Genomic DNA, 16,978 nt, shown 5'->3' on the forward strand with positions numbered 1-16,978 from the left:
GGTTTTTCCACGATTAATGATAAGTTTGGAGGAATGCAAGCCACACTATACTCAGGGATTAGCTGTTTATCAAACAAAATATATTGGGAACTGGGGCAGCTGGGGCTGCTTAGCTACACATATTCGTTTGTTAGGTGCTCCTTTCCTCTCCCATTTCATAAGCAAAGGGTGTGTGTAACCCTAGCAAAGTCCCTTAAAGAATAACTGTGCACAGAAAGTCTGTTTTGCCTTGAATGTAGTCTCTTCTGTCTGCTGAAGCACTTGAGGTCAAGCTTTTATGAAGACATAATGCCCCCCCTTATTTTTCCACCAGCATAAACTGAACTTCATAGACTGAACTGGTACTTTATAACTGATATGCTTTCACTGAGGGCATTTACATTGCTATTATTGCTTATTTCCTCTGCTATCTAGCTTCCTAGAGGTTATGCAAATCAGAGATTTGGGATTATTTGTGTCAACAGTGGCTGTTTTATTAGAAAACATGTCTTTGAAAAGGTGGTTTATGTACAAATCATGTGTGAAGTCTCAAGCAGCTCAGACAGCAGTGCCAGAGCCCCACCATGTATGTATTAAAACTTTGGGATCAGACTTCTGGCTGCCACTAGGGACACTGATTTCAGTGGGACTGTGCCGACTTGGACAGCAATTAAATCAGTGCCAGCTACAAGCAGGGAAATATGCAATGATAAACAGCTTTTCATTAAGTAAAGATTTCAGATGAGTCATGAGTAAATGTCATTTGCTTCCCAATACTCAGGCAAAGATACAGCTCTTAACATGAAACACTTCATTTCAGGGCAATAACACCCCACTTGCTGTGTGGTGTTAAATCCTGGAGCTCCTGTGAGTAATAATCTCCTTCTTATAGTCCACAGAGAGGGGCTATTTTCAGAGTTTACTTTAATATATTAAGACTCACAGGTTCTGTGTCTATGGATTTTCCGTCTAGAACTTTCACACCAATAATCTAGTGAGTATCCCTTAGGAAATGAAGAGAAAACTGGACAGGTTTAACCAGACTTGGCCATAGTAAAGCATAGGCTTTGGGCATAAAACTGCCCAAGAGGAATATTTGATAAAAGAGTGCAGCTCCATGACCTTTTTGACTGCTACACAATCAGTTAGTGGTCCCTCTGCTGAAACTACTGACAACAGTGACACCTGTGATGGTGGTTTTTGTGGTTGGGGCACCTGTCTGATAGAAATTGGGTCGAGGCTGATGACTCAGTGCTCAAAACCTGCCAAGCAGCTGTCAGATGGTGGGAGTTTTCACCATCTCCTAGACTGGCTGAGTGCTAACTGCTGACTTTGAGAAATACGGGTTATGAGACTTGACCAGCTTCCCGGACTTTCCCTGTACCCTGAGTCCTCTTTTATTTCCATCACTAGAAAGGCAAATGTGTTTGCTATTTATATATCCAATGTCCATTTTTAATTTTCTTGTGTGTGTGAGGGTATGTGAGCAATTCTTGTCTTTAATTTCATCATGAGAGAAACTTGTTCCTATGCAGAAAGCCAAACACGCTCTCTGCACTGCCTCAGAGCAGTGGAAACTCTTACTGATTCTTTGGGAGGAGAAGTTAATGCTATCTTATCACAGCAAAGAAGCCAGGGAACCTGATCAGACACTGGCATCTTTTACAACGCTGCATACTCTGCTCAGTGCTTGGTGAAATCAAGAAAACTTCCAGACAGACTTTCAAATGGGAACTCATCTTTAGCTACTAAAAGACAAGTGTTTGGTCCACCTCCCCTATAACCATCTCCAAAGGGCACCTCACCCACAGGTGATTAAAACAGGCAGAGCTTCTGCAGTTGTCTATCTCTTTCATTTGACTGAAGAGAGCTTGGAAGACCTGCTTGAGCTGGATGGTTCATTTTTAGTTGATTAAATTTAAGTGAAGTGAAGCCAGTCTCAGTATGACCAGCATATGATCATATATGGAAAATAAATAACATTGAGAAGAAGAGGTGACAGAAGAGCTTCCCACACAGGAAAGGTAGTTGACACTAGAATAGTAATCTTTCTCATTATTTCCCAGACCATTATTTCCCTTTTCCCAAGATGCTACAACCTGTTGTCTTCCAGCAGGCAAAAGAATGTGACTCCGTCATTGCAATACTGAATATGCAATATTCATAATACAGAGGAGAAAATGAAGGCAAAGAACGTAAATCATTTGGCTACAAAAATCTATCAGTATTAGAACCAAGCTAATTATTTAGGGGTTGCTGGTTCCCATGGCTCTTTCAGACCAAGCTAATACCTTATTAATGCTTATCCCTGCTGTATTTAATACGATAAATCTTCATTTAAGAAGCTGCAACTCCTATAACATTTAATTACTTCACTGTGCAGCTTTAAGATGTGAGTGGGTTTGAAGGAAAGAAGGAAAAAAAAAGGGGGGGTGGGTTGACTTCATTTGGATTTAATTAATTTTCTCTGTGGTTTGCTTGGTAAAAGGCTTCTCTCCTAAGGTAAGGCAGCTGTGACTACACACTGAAGTATAAGAAAAGTCATAAGATAGAGGCCAAGAGTTTGAAACCAGGTTACCACCTACACTGAGGCCAAACTTTCAGTTATGTTGACTGCATGTAAATGCTGCTGAAATCATAAGGATCTGAAGATGACTAGAAATACATCTCTATAACCTTGGTGGGGGAGAGAGTGCCAGGCTATATGTAAGTACATCTTTATTTATTTATTTATTTATTTATTAAGTTCTTATTTTTGGTATTTCTGACAGTGAGCCCCTGATGCATGAGCAGGGCAAACTGCTATTTCTGTGTTGTTCAAAGCAACTACCGTGAAAGCACCTTCACCAGGACTTTTGGGTAACAACTAGCAGCTTCAAACACCAAAATAAATTAACATAAACTGCAAGGGTTGAAAAGTCAGTTTGGGCAGGAGGAGGGTCACAGGGGAAGGTCTGGATCTCAGCAAGGAAAGTGACATGATTGCAGCAGGCTGTGTGCCTGCCCAGCAGTCGGGTTAGGGAGAGGCCATGTTAGGCCCACACTGCTGTGTGGAAATACTCCTGTGGAATCAATGGTAGGACGTAGCCCAATGCCATTGCCACCAGTCTTTGTAACAGCTGCCATTGTTTGGTAGTTTTGATATACTGGTAGATAAAAGGAGGATAAGTGCACAGATATCCTTCACTGAGCAGAAACAATGGAAACCCAATGTTATTTCAGTCCATTGAAGTATTTTAATCTGTCCCCTCAGCTATGGCTATACTCAGGAGGATTTAAACTTTGGATTTCTTTCAGAGATACTGAGGCTCTGATGCAGTTTCACATGTTACAACAATAACCATTTCAGGGCCAAAAGCTGTTTAGTATTTCAGGGTGAGTGCTCTCCTGTTTCAACTAGCTGTTAACGTCTGGAGAGGAAGAGACAATTGTTTACATGACTGAGCGGGTCAGGATCTGCTTTTTATCCATCCTGCTCCCTGAGTAAATTTTGCAAGCAAATCTGAATGAGTGGCAAGGCTTGGCATGTCATGGGTTTTGAAACCCACAGCTCCTTGAGTCACCTGATTGTAAGATACTCGGCTATTATTTTAAAAAGACTGTTTATAGGTTTCTTCATTGAAGAGCAGAATTTGAAAGTGTGGTCACAATTGACCCAGAAACAGAAAATAATCAAAGAAACCCAATATTTATTTATTTGCTTATTTGACAGAATATGACTTTAAGGATAATTTCACGGTTTTGGAGGCTGATTTAAGACTTCTGAATGCTTGGTGTTTACCACTGAGTTACATGAGTGAATGCTGGATGGGGCAGTCCTGCTTCAAGGTGATTTTATATATCTATGGGTTCTGTGTCATAAAGGATCATAGGTTTCCAGGCTCTCATTTATTTTCATAGGAAAGCCAACAGAGTTTAGTGCTTACAGGTTTTATAAACTCTATAGGCTCACGTGGAGCCAATTCAACAGCCTTCCAATGTACAAAGAAAACCTTGTGTAATAAAATCCATGAACTGATAGAAAAGTCTCTGTGTCCCAAAGAGCTGTAAAACCACTGATTAAAATCTGCTCCAGCATTGAAAGCTGAATATGTGTGGAAAGGAAGAAGATACATATACAGTGAAAAATGTCTTATTTGATTATTTTCTCAAATGTAAAGACTTCTGGGAACCTGCTTTTGATTGGGATTTGATCAGGAATATTTTTTGGGCTGCAGTCATCTTGTACCATGGAAATTGGTAGAGTCTACTCATATATGCATCACCATCCTTAAATAAATGCTGTAGACTTTATCTACTCTTCCATGGTTGTAGATCCGGATGTACTGTTTTTCATCTTTCCACAAAGAAAAGGCCTTTTCATTCACGCCTCTGTACAATGATGTTGTTCTTCAGACAGGCTATAACTCATTCATATGAGTTGTGGCTTGAATGCTTGATTTATAAATGTTCGCTGTCCTACGATGTAAATTTGTTCTTCTCTCTACGCTCCACAGAGACAAACACATTGGCCTCTCTTTCCTAGTCCTTGTCACGACATCTGTGGCCAACCCTGAACTCATACTTTTTATAAACCTTTGGGTCCAGGCATAAAAGTCTTCAAATATACCAGATGATTCTCACCATACAGTTCCTACTTTTGAATGGTATTGATTATGGCTGACGATAGCAGTGCATCTTCCCAGTTGAGATTGGATGACCAAACAGAGCTAAGAATTCCTTGTGTGATCTCACTACAGTTGGGTGTCCTCATATGAGTCCTTCTCCCCTATACCAGTGTAACACTTGAGATCTACCAGGGAGAACCAAGAGCAATTGAACAGCAGAAATGTGGGCTAAGCACATTACGGAACTGCTAATAAATGCAAAAGACTGTCAAATACAGTGAACAGAATACATATAGCAAATAGTAACTGAAACCCAGTGCACACATTTTTCCTCAGGCCTTCATTGTTACAGTCAGTCATTTCATTCCATTAGTAGTAATAATTCCTGTAGGAATGGAAGCAAACTTTGGATTATAAATGAACATCACAGTAGGCAGTAAGGAATGCATGTTTATCCCTGTTTTGATGACATCTGGACAAGCTAGCGACCTTTGGGCAGAATATTCACTATACAGAGATTTTAAAAAAAAAAAAAAAAAGAATTGGCAATAAATCTATTTTTCATGTCTCCACACCTTCTAGTAGGTGCAGAAGTTGGCAGGCTGAAATGAAATTCTCAATAAAGATTATCTCCCACTTGTGGCTGGTTCAAGGACTGCATGAAAGAATATACACAAAATAAATGCACCCACTGTAGTCTCAGACAGAAGAAGTTCAGATTAATTTAGAGTAAGTTTAAAGAATTATCCCATCTTCTGGTCTCTCAGACATCAAAATTTGCTCTCCTCCCCCTTCACCCCCTGAGCTTATCCTTCCTGCCTCTTGGCTTTTATTAACACTGCCTACATGGAGGCATTTGTTTGATATTTAAATTGACAGGTCAATTATCTTTTCAAATTTAGTGATATGACAAGCCAGGGGGTTTATCCCATTACAATATTTCTAAGTGACAAAATTATTTTATCTCTCCTTGACAGTATTATTGACCTGTAATCAGCAGACGAATGAGAGAAACAGAGGTCATCTCAAAAGTAAAAAGCCAGTTAGAAAACTGTTTGGCCAATTATGTCAGTCATCTTGACTTAATCTTGCAGCAGAACAAGGAAAGATTTGTTGCTATGAACCTTGGCCCAACAAACCCTACATGGAAAGCTTTCCACTCAGTTGAAGGGGGGGTGTCTCATATGTGCGACTTCTTGCAGTGAGGTCAGTGGGCCCCAGGGGTTGATGGAGGATGAAAAATAGTGAGAGGTCAAGGTTTGTAAAGCAAATCAATTTTCTTAAAGAGAAGATTCTTCTTGGAATCAAGAACCCTGTGGCTATGTTATAGGTCAATTTTCACAAGGTTACAGCTGCTACCGAGCATCTGGGCTAGACAGCTTTTTTTGGATGTTAAATCTCTTAATTGAGTTGGCCTATGTTTTTCTTTGAAAACATGTTTCTTTAAAAAATACTCAGCATTTTTTTCTAATAAATCATAAATAGTTATCACACATGCTTCATTTTTAAATCTGTCTCTTTGACACAAGAATGTATAAGCCATCTGTGTGTTCCTTAATCATTTTAGCAACATTTGTTTGTAGTGTGTCTGCTTAGTTGGGCTTTTAAGCTTCATTAAGAATAAAACATCCTGTTTACCAGAAAACAAAAATATTTTAAAAATCAATAATGCAAAGTTTTATGCCAACAATTTGAGGTGGCTTTAAATGAAGATCTTCCAGATATTAGGTCTTTGAATGTAGTATCAAAACCTTAGTAGGATAGACCCTACCTATTATTTGGCATTAAATAAAAGTTTTCACTGTTCTGGCCATGTCCAAGATAAAGATGAGGTAAGAAATTGCTTTGTTTTCTCATAATTTGGCTAAGGCTTTTGGGTGATTCACCACCTTGCACACAAAGCTGGACAATCCATCTATTTGGTAGCTGGATGAGGTCAGTTATGGTGTGATCTTTTCCACAGGATTGATCATCATTCATACAAACAACCACCACAAGGTCAAGGTGACAGGGAGGCCATCTCCCTTAACATCCATGCATGGCAACCTGCAGAAGTAAATCTACCTGAGCTCCTGAGGCTGCTGCTGCAGGGTCCAAGCAGGGGAGATGCAGGTCCCTGACAGATGGGGTGAGCTAAGCACAGGCACAGCAGCAGCTGGGAGGAGCCTGAAGGCAGAAAGACACATCAGGCAACAAAACTAAAGCTCTCACTTCTGCCATTATTATTCCTTTGTCTATTTATTTCCATTAATGTATGCTGGCAATGAGAGGGAATTAGGGCCCAGAGTGCAGAAGAAATGAGGAAATAATAATAATAAAAAAAAGGTCCCATTTCTCAACTGAAAGGATAGATAAACAGTCATTCCCCTGTTCATGTACCAGCCACATCAGTCCTCAGGACTTGCCCAGAAATCAGCAGGCTTCTAGAACAGCAAGGAGAAATTCTCTGTTTGGAATAAATGCTAGAAGATGAATATCCATACTGTTATCCAAACTAAACTATTCATTTCTAAAAGTACCTTAAGTCGTTTTGTTTTGTTTTGTTTTTCCTGCTGGAACTGGTGGTCTTTTGCAAAATAAAATAAAAAAACAATAATTATAGTGACACTTTTTATTTTGAATACTGCTAAGTGTGTGTTTTGAAGAGACATTGGAAAACAGAGTATGGCCCAAAGAGACAGTCATACTAAATAAAGGGAATGGGGGAAAAAAGGGAAAAAAAAAAAAAAAAAGCAGGAGCAAAAACACTAGACTTTTGGGACATCTAGACTGTTAACCTTGAATTTTGCAATTAGTTTTGACTTCATTCTTAGAAAAAAAAAAAGACTGTTTCTAAGAATCATTCTAAGAAACATGATTCTCAACAGGAATTTGGAAGCATGACTGTATTTTTGAAGTTGATGTTTTTCTTTATGTTGGATATAGTGGCATGAACTTCTTATTACCAGATATCCTGTCAAAAACAAGGAAGAAATCCACAGAACTTCTCTGGAAGTGCCTTGGAGTTAAACATTTGTTGGACAGGCACAGAAATCTGTAATGCACAACATAAACCTAATGTCATAACAAGAAACATATTTTCAAAGTAATTTATCCAGAAAGAATAGTGTCAGGCATGTATTTGGTATTTTTCCCTATTTTTTCTTTATAGATTTTTTTTTTTGGAATAGCAAAACTGGACACACAGAAATATAAACACTTCATTTAAACATACTGCTAACGCGTTTAAACATGTTTGCTTGCTATACTTTATTAAATTTTATTACGTACATTATTAAAAATTCTTTGGACAGCAATACTTGTTCAAACAAAGTGGACCGAGGTTATGGATATTCACTGGGGTTGAGAGAGATTGCAATAAACTGAGCTGAAGGCCCTTGATTATGTCTGCCCTGAGTAAATCACCCAGGCAAAATTTCAACTTGATGGACAGCCGAAGTGTGGGGCATATCCAAAGGGCATTTGAGACACACACCATGACATTTTGCCATGTAAGTCTGAGTGTTTCCTGTTTGGTAGAGTTAAATAATGAATTTTTTTTATGTGGGCTAGGAGTCTGCAGTTAAATCAATGGTGTGGATTTGACCCGCAAGTTCTTCCTCAGAAGAAACTGCTCACTGTCAACTTGGATGACAAAAAAAACTCAAATTTCCCATTTGTGTAACCCTGGGTTACACAAAACTGGTTAGACTCAGCTAAAGAGTTGCCCGCTCTGCCAGTACTTCAGAAAGGGTAACGTGAGTTTCAAGTCTATTGCATCAGCCCCCAGAAAGAAGGTTTTATAGTATATTTCCCCACTCTGTGAGACAGACAATGGTTAGATTTGGACAAAGCTTCTTGTCAGTCATTCTGGCCAGTTGGAAGAAATTAATCTTGGAAAAGTCATAAATCACATGCACAGGATTTCCCTACCAGAAAGGATGTTGAAGGAATTTTTCAGGAAAAAAAATGAAGTCTGTAACAGAAAGAGATTTTTAGAGTGAAGGTTGTTTGTTTCCTTTCTAGGTTACCCTGTTATTGCCAAGAAGTCATGGATATAGACTCATGCCTTATATATAGCTAAATTAGGAAAATAATAACTTGGGGAACAGGTGACCAGCTCCAGTCTGATTTATGCCCTCCAGAAACTTGAGTTCAGATCAAAGCTAGCAAGCAGAAATGTTTTGCTTTTCTATTACGTAATACACAACCATCACGTAATCTGGAATAATTAACAGATTAGGATCAACTAAAACCTGAGCTTCGGCTAGACATAAAGGCAGAGTGTAAGAAAATTGCATAGTCTGGGAAGCTCGGGGGGAAAAAAAACATCTGAGCTGAATCTTCTGCTCCTTTGAATTTATTTACTGCTGGATATTAATGGAGCAATCAGACATTAGATAAGGAGGTAGAGTTTACCAATTTATGGTAACACATGGTAATTTTTCCTTGGTCTCACGGAACTTTTTTTTTTTGTAATGTTTTTTACCACATTCACCAAGTCTGACTTCTTCTAATAAAAAATGTAGGTCAGTTCTTCAGTTTAAAAAAAAAAAAAAAAAAAGCTGAAAATGAAATAACCAAGCCCAAATACATATTAAACAAAAGCAGCTGATGAATAAATTGCCATGAGGTATTTCCTGCTACGTGATGTTAGGTAATAGGGATCAGGATTTCTAGAATTAGAAAAGAAGAAAAAAATGTATTTGGGCAGAAAGAAATACCACGTTGTCTTTTTATCACACAGTGGAAAGAGCGAGTGGCATGAATGAGTTCACGAACAGCTGTCAGAGGTGTTCCCATCTCATTGCACTGCTCAGTGAGAAAGGAATTTCTCCACTCAAAATTCCAACAAGTTTGGTGCTTTTAGCTCCAGATTTGGTTCTGTATCAAGGCTATTTTAGGAAGGGATGCAGTACCGTGCAAGTCACGGGTTGCTCACCTGGAGAATCCCTGCAGACCTGACCTGGCACCAGGGCTGTGGTAGCATGTGGGTGGCTGTGGGTCTCTTGGGGAAGATGGGTGAGAACTGGAAGAATATAAGGGCTTTCTTCCCATCTTTCTTGGTGTTTTGGCCAGCAGATATGCAGATGGCATAAATATGGCTGGATACCTGCTATGGGGACAATATGTGTCCAGGGGGCATGGTGGAAGGCAATACCACCTTGTGCTGGCTGTGAACCCCCTCCACCCCTTAGCTGGCCAGTTATGAGCAGATTTCATCCCTTAGTTGGCCAGTGAGACTAGGGGAAGGAGGTAACTGGGTTACCTCACTCTCTTTTTTTTTTGCAACAGTCTAAGAGGTACATTATTTCCTCCAGTGAGCAAGAAACAGTTAATGTTCTCATCAAATTATAACGTCAAACTGTGAAACACAAACCCCATTCTAATCCAAACAAGGCAGTCTCTTCTGAAACTGGACCAAGAACAACAGGAACACGAACTGCAGCAGTTCTTTCGTAACCACCTCTTGGTTCTTGGACCAGAATGCGTTTATCAAAGATGGATCTGTAGGATGCATTTTATAAGATTAATTCACTTTTGCTCCACCAGGCCCCAGCAAACTACCTTCTGCACTGATGGAGGCCGTGAGAAGTAACCACCGACAGCAAGTTTACTGCATCTGAGGTGAAATGAGGTGGGAATGAGCTTGCTTGGTGTGCACATGGCCATGGGTGAGGGAACAGATGGTGGATGGAGGAGACACGCTGTCTCCTCCCACGGCAACTTCTGTCACTTGTTGAAATACATTTATGGGAGAAGGGCTTGGCTGTGTTTCATCTTGGGGCTTGGATCGTCAACAAGATGAAAGTCCTGCACTGTTGTGATTTACATTACCCCGACCAGAGAATGGTCTCTGATCAGCCTTTCAGACAGATTTAAGGGTATCTTAGCCAAAGTCTGTCATTGCTGTGGTACAATTATTTTCCCATGCAGGTGCTGTGGCATTTTTGAAAGTATACATCAATTGTGTTGGCCAAATGTGTGACGTGTTGTGTCAGGTTGTGCTGGGCACCTTGCTAATTTTGATTAGCGTGTGTGGGTGTGTGTAGGGAAGGGGAGCCGCTGCAAATACTGTGCTTAGAAAGTAAGGTTAGCAGCAGGCCAAAAAATACAATGTTGTATCTGAAAAAATGTGATCCCTGAAATGTAGAACAGCAAACTTTAATGTGCTGCAGAGAGTGATCAGGAATGGAGAATGCTGCACTGATTTCCTTCAGTTTGGCTGTCTTTTATAGGCTGTTTCAGAGGGAACTGGAGAGCAAAAGGTCACTGTTTTTAAGACACTCTACGTTTCCATGACTGCAAGAATATGACAATCACACCACGTATCCTTTGGCTTTAGAAAATATCCCCAGACACTGAATAGGCAATCAGCTTGCCTTTTTGTACGTTGGAAAAGGCTTGTTTTTCCTTCTTGAAGAGAGTCGTGACCTGTCATTAGTTCCTTCCCCTGAAACACATCACATTGCTGACAGTAAAATGATGTTTTCATTCTAAGAATTCTACAGGGAAAAAAGGGAGCAGCCGTTTTCTCAAGGAAATAACCTAACAAGACCATGGTGATTACAATTGGCTGGAACATATCAGAAAAATAAGTGCTATGGTTACTCCAAACAAAAAAAAAATCCAAGAAAGGAAATTTCAATTGACTCTTTTAGAAACAGTTTATGAAGGAGAGGTATTTTAAGGTGTTTTCCTTCAGTCAGCAAAAGAAATCTTTGTGAATGGTTGATGAAGAAAATTATTTTTTACTTTTCTGAATGAAATATGTAGTATATTCACATAGAAGATCATCCATATTTTGGAAAAAAGGATGAAAATAGAGAGCTTTATGGTGAAATTAAAATCACATCATGTAAGATATATGTAGCATAATATAACATAACATAATCTTAGACCCCAGCCTGCCAAATGCCAAAATTCAGCTCCTGATTTGTGAAAATCCAATTGATATCAGTTAAGTCACATTGATACTAACATACAGGAAGAGAAAAATGTGTCTTTTGAGTAATGTTGGGCAAACCTGAAAGGGGAACTTTGTTTTATTTGGAGAAGTTGCAAGTTAGCTATGCAATGGTGGTTCTAAATACATAAACCAAATCTTTATAGCCCACTTGTGAAATATTTAAGGGACATATTCAGAAAGTTACTTGGACCAAGAACTAAGAATGAGAAGGAAACTTTCAAAAGGGAGCAAACTGAAGTAGCTCAAAAAATGTCCTCCGACCTACTGTAATTTGTGTAAACTGAAGTTCTGAATCACTGTCTACAATGTGTTGTAAGGCAGATTAGCAGAATATCTAGGCAAAAATATTCTAATTGTTCAAGTAAATTACCTGTACAGGCTTTGATTTTTTTAACTTAATTTATAAATAGAGGTATTTATAACTTTTTTTCAAATACAAGAAAAATCAGACCATCCATCAAATTCATCTCTCATTTGTCTCAAGCCATGGGAGAAGGAAAAAAAAAAAAGCCTAGATGTCATCTCCATTTTTGCCATGGAAAGCCATAAAAAAGATAACCTGATATTAAGCATTTCATCTTGTTTGGAAGGCATACGGATAGATTTCAATACGAAAGGTTGTTTAAAAAAAATAAGTTTCACTTGCAAGTGTGAAGTCAGATTACATGTTTCACAAGTTTTGCTCAAAACAGAGTGCGTATGTGTATACTGCAAGCAGCACATAAGTAGTCTGTAAGATGCAATGTTAGTCCTTGTCAGGAAAAGAACAAAAGGTACAGGATTTTCTTTCACACAAAGACAGTGTTTCTAGGACAGCTGGAAAACAAAATTAAGCAAATGATACTTCCACCTGCATTCTGTAAGATCCACCTGCAACTCCCTAATAAGTTTCAAGTAGAGGTGTATGATTACAGAGATGAATAGATTCAAAAAAAGTCACATTTAGAGATTTAGCTCTGAGAATGCGGGTCTCATCAGCAAATGTGGCCACTCAGCAGCAGGATTCTTTAGAAACCATTTTCCAAATTGAAATAATACAACATATTGCTCGGGGAAGTAGCCCAGGAAAAAAAATGCTCAAGCTGTACAGCACCAAAATGAGACCTCAGGCACCAATAGTACATTAGTCTCCCAAGCTTTTTTTTTTTTTTTTTTTTTTTTTCAAACTTCAGATTTTAAGCCCAAATATTAAGCTTAGTAAAAGTTTGCATAAACATAAGAGACTTGAAGTCATTTAAGATGTCCAAACAATCCTATCTGGGATTCCTCCCTGGGATGGCAAAGAGTTTTCCAGAACCCCCCTGGAGGGAATGGAAGAAGAACTGGGGCTTTGTTCTTGCAAGAGGCATTCAGAAAGACTCAGTGACATAAAGTGGGTGAGGTTTCAGTGGCAGCCCCTACCAAAAACAAGAGTTGTTCAGATCAACACAAGTGGGGCACAAACCTCTGAAAGAGTATGCTATTCAGAGGATCCAACCTACCCCTTCATTGTCGACCACCCCTATAACGCAGTGGATGTTACGCCCACAGAAACAATATCTGAGATTCTCATTTCCTATGGAGTAGTTCTATTATCTTATTCCCAACCCGATGTCAGGCCTTCTTTTTTATAGAATTCTTTTATTTATTTATATAACTACAAACAAGGACTTGTCCATGAAGCCAACTCCTGATGGGCACAGCTGTCACAACTGCTGAAGGTTCCTCTGTCCCCTGGCTTTGCCTGTGCACAGCATTGCTCTCTTTACTTCTTATTTTGACAGAAAAGACATTTTAGCTCTTCCTCTTTGCAGAATATGGAGGTCAATAGAGCCCTCATTTACCATTGCTGTTCTTCTTACTGCTCTTTCTCCATTTCAGATCAGCTTTTGCAGAGAAACTAGGCTGTCACAGCCAAGGACCTGACCATTATCTTTTTATTTCACATTTTTACATCTCCCAGACTGTAGCTCACAGGCAAGCTGAACCAATACATCAGAACGAGACAGGTGAGATACTATTATAATGCTAAGTATTAAAAACTATCTCTGCACTGATTATGGAGAAAAAAGCTACTGCTGTATAATGGCAACTGTTGATTCAATGGCTGTGGAAGTGCAAGGTGTAGAGGGCAAAAGCTTCTTTATTCAAAGGGAAATTATGCTTCAAAACTGGCTTTATTCCAGCACTGTCGATAGACCGGTTCTCTCTCCTTCCCCCTCTCTCTATATAATCTCAGTTACTTAAAACATTAAAGGTCTTTAGAAGCTTCTTTCTGCAACAGAGCCCTGTTTCTGCCCCTCATCACCCCAGTGAATGACAATTTGAAAGAAAAGCAGAAGCCTTGCTATGGATTTACAAGTTTCTCAGAGCAAATCACTGGATGCCAAAGAAGCTGCCAGGCTACTGCAACTTGCTAGCAGTTATAATCAGCGAACAAAGGAGTCAGAGGCAGCACCAAGGGGGAACCTTTTGTGAAAAATATTGACCAGCAAATTACACTGTAGACAGTGCTTTGGCACTTGGCTGTCTAAAGGTGACTCAAACGATTCGTTTAGCTCTGCTAGCTGGTTTCTAATTACACCAAATGCCTGACTGTTGTCAGTGGGCCCAGTATTTTGTGAGCGGGTGCTCTTCGCATGTGTCATTCATTACCTCACACTGTACCAAGAGCCATCTCTGCAGGGAGAATAGTTGGCAATGCCATTCATTTGGATAATTTCCTCAGATAGTGGATTGCAACAAACCCCTCAAAACAATCCCCTTCTACACTTCCAAAACAAATAAGAAAGAAAGAAAGAAGAAAGGAATGAAGGAAGGAAGAAAAGGAGAGAAAGAGAAGAAAGGAGAGAAGAGAACAAAAGAAAGAAAGAGGAGAGAGAGAGAGAGAAAGAAGAGAAAAACAAGCCTACAAAAAAGCAGCAGAGCCCCCAGCCACCACATGCTAATTTCAGTAAATGCCCAGGAATGAAACGGTGGCAAGTTGCTGTCTGGGGTTTATAAACTGAACACAGTTTACCCTTCCTGGGTTTTAGCTGGACTCCTGCTCTGGTGCCAGAGTAACAGCTGTAGCAGCTGCACTTGCATTTTGCCACCCAGTACAGGCACCTGCTGTGACCAAGGAAGTGAAAACCCACAAGAGATGCAATTTTCTTTTAATTACATTAGCCTGGTTTTGGCAGCCAGCCATACAACAGAGTATTGGTGGGGATGTGGACTCTATTCACAATTAGAGCCTGTCTGGGGGTTACTTTTGACACGTGGCAGGGAGAAACTGGGCAGGATCCATATTAGTGCTGATTCCTGTTTGGGAGAAATAATCAAGACTGACACGTTTTTTGTTACATGGTGGTAACTATATTGAACTCTTAGATCTGTTTTATGCACTTTGCAGACTGTCTGGATCATAGCAGTTATATACATGCCACTGAAATATCCAGGGTCAAGCCACGGGCCTGAGGAGTAGTTGAAAATCACCCGTGCTCTTTAATTGCTATTTTGACCCAAACGATGCTGCCCCAGACGTGCCTGAGCGCAGTCTGAATTATGGCATGGGTGAGGCTGCTCTCAGTCTGTTCCCAATAAGCTGTACGGATAAGGACATCATCTTTTGGAGAGAGAGAAAGTTGAGGCATGCAGACATGAGCCGTGTGGTGCCAATTCTCCCCAGGGCCACAGCAGGCTCTGGCCTGTTTCATTTATTCCTCTAGAAACAGCCAGCTCCACCTGACTGTCCCTGGGTGCTGTGGAGAAGGAGGTGGGCTCTGGGTGTTTTCCACAAGGGGAAGAAGCTGTTCATTGTTCCCAATGTGCTCAGTGGCTAAAATTATCTTTTCTGTAGCAGGTGCATTCAAGGTTTTTATGCTAGGATGGTCACAAATAAGGAATAACGTACCATTTCTTACAGCTTACATTAGCTACCTATTGCCAACTTGCAGAATATATTGAGGAAATATCATGACCCAACAATGCTGCTCAAGCAATGCTGCCCATTTAACCTCAGATGCTGTGGCTACCTGAATTAAGGCCTGTTTTCACCTTAGGCAAGCTCTTACTGTTTTTAACCTTCTGGGCACTGTTGCAGGACGTAAGCCATGATGCAAAGAAGAACTTTGGATCTCCATCTCACTTTTTGCCCATCTACATCAGCAAAGATGCCTCAGAAGCTGGCAAAAAGTTTAGGTTTGTAAGATGCTCACTGTGCTCACCTTGGCAAGGGGATGTAAGTGGGGAAGACCCGGTGCACCTTCCTCTGCACTAGCAAAGTGTCTCCAAGAGACAAGCAATGTGTCCCTTGTTGTTTCACCCAGACTTGGTCCCTGGGCCACCTGTGTAAGTGTGTAAGCAATGCTTCTGGTATGCATAAGCTGCCACAAAAACCCTTCACAGGTGCCTGACTGTTTGAATTCCCAGGGCGATGCGCCACAAAACAGATGAGTCTCAGCACACTCTTTCTGTTCAGAGACCTGGCAAGCCCCTGGATCCTGTAGGAGCACACTGTGGACTCACGTATGCCTGAACAAGAGCCATCAATCTCTCTGCCTCTGCACTATCAGAAGGGAGCTGGCACTGAAAACAGAGCAAATGACATAGTGCAAGACATTTCCACCATGGCAGGGCTGTAGTGCAGACCAGAGACTGTGCGGAGTGTCAACACATACGTCTGCAGGATGCTGAAAGATTCAGTCATCAGAGGAGGATGAGAGCTGGGCTGAGTGTTAACAGCAGAGTGCTTGGTCACGAGGAACAAAGGTGGAAAGAGAAGACACAGAAAAGGCTTCTCTGTCCTGGCTGATCAACTGGGTGAAATATTTGCTGGAAAAAAAAATTTCATGGTTTCTTTAGTAAGGCTGTAATCATGCTCCTGTTTCTGAAGAGCTTTATTCCCAGCAAGTGACAGGATTGCATAGCACTGTGAACAGCACTCAGGATTGTCTGGAACATGAAAAGCAGGGCTTTGAGGAGGGGTGTCTGTGTGTTTTGAATAAAATTTTCCAGTTAAAAATGTGCGTCAGATTGTTTGTCAGTAATACTCATATAAAAGAAATCACACTGATATTTAGATAATACTCATTAAAAGGACAAACTCTAACTCTTTAAACAACAGTGTAGTAAAATTGGGGTAAATTAAAGAAAAAGTCTGGTAGGTGATGTCAGGGTAATTGCTCCTGCTTTGAGCCACTGCCGGTGAGAGGAGAATAAGGCTTGATGTGAAGTGAAAAGATCAAACAAAAGCAAAGAGTGAAAACTGGGAACAGTAAAGGAATTAGTAGTAATTGTGTTGAGCCTCCCTCCATCTTCTTCAAGCCCTGTTTGGGACAGAAGAACTAAAGCCATGAAAAACAGCTGAAACAATGTCATCGTTCAGGTTTCCACACATTTCAGATGATGACCAGGTCAGTGGTGACCTTGGAATAAAACAAAAAGTTGTCACTGGGTTTGAATCAAAGTCTTGGTCACCTTC

At 40.2% G+C, this 16,978-nt stretch overlaps 1 long non-coding RNA gene across 7 annotated transcripts; it reads left to right on the top strand.

Moving 5' to 3' along the window:
* The first annotated feature begins 994 nt into the window (after positions 1-994).
* On the top strand, positions 995-16,570 carry LOC110352081 (uncharacterized). Of its 7 annotated transcripts, none has more exons than XR_011809276.1 (4): positions 995-2,685; positions 10,119-10,203; positions 10,805-10,954; positions 13,396-16,570. It is a non-coding gene; the product is annotated as an uncharacterized lncRNA (long non-coding RNA). The 7 variants fall into 7 exon arrangements; XR_002400451.4 differs by lacking the exon at positions 10,805-10,954 and having other exon boundaries at positions 2,418-2,685; positions 13,396-13,523; positions 13,828-16,570; XR_002400449.4 differs by lacking the exon at positions 10,805-10,954 and having other exon boundaries at positions 2,419-2,685; positions 13,396-13,523; positions 13,754-16,570.
* Positions 16,571-16,978: the final 408 nt, after the last annotated feature.

This window comes from Anas platyrhynchos, chromosome 4, assembly GCF_047663525.1.
Source record: "Anas platyrhynchos isolate ZD024472 breed Pekin duck chromosome 4, IASCAAS_PekinDuck_T2T, whole genome shotgun sequence".
Lineage (NCBI taxonomy): Eukaryota > Metazoa > Chordata > Aves > Anseriformes > Anatidae > Anas > Anas platyrhynchos.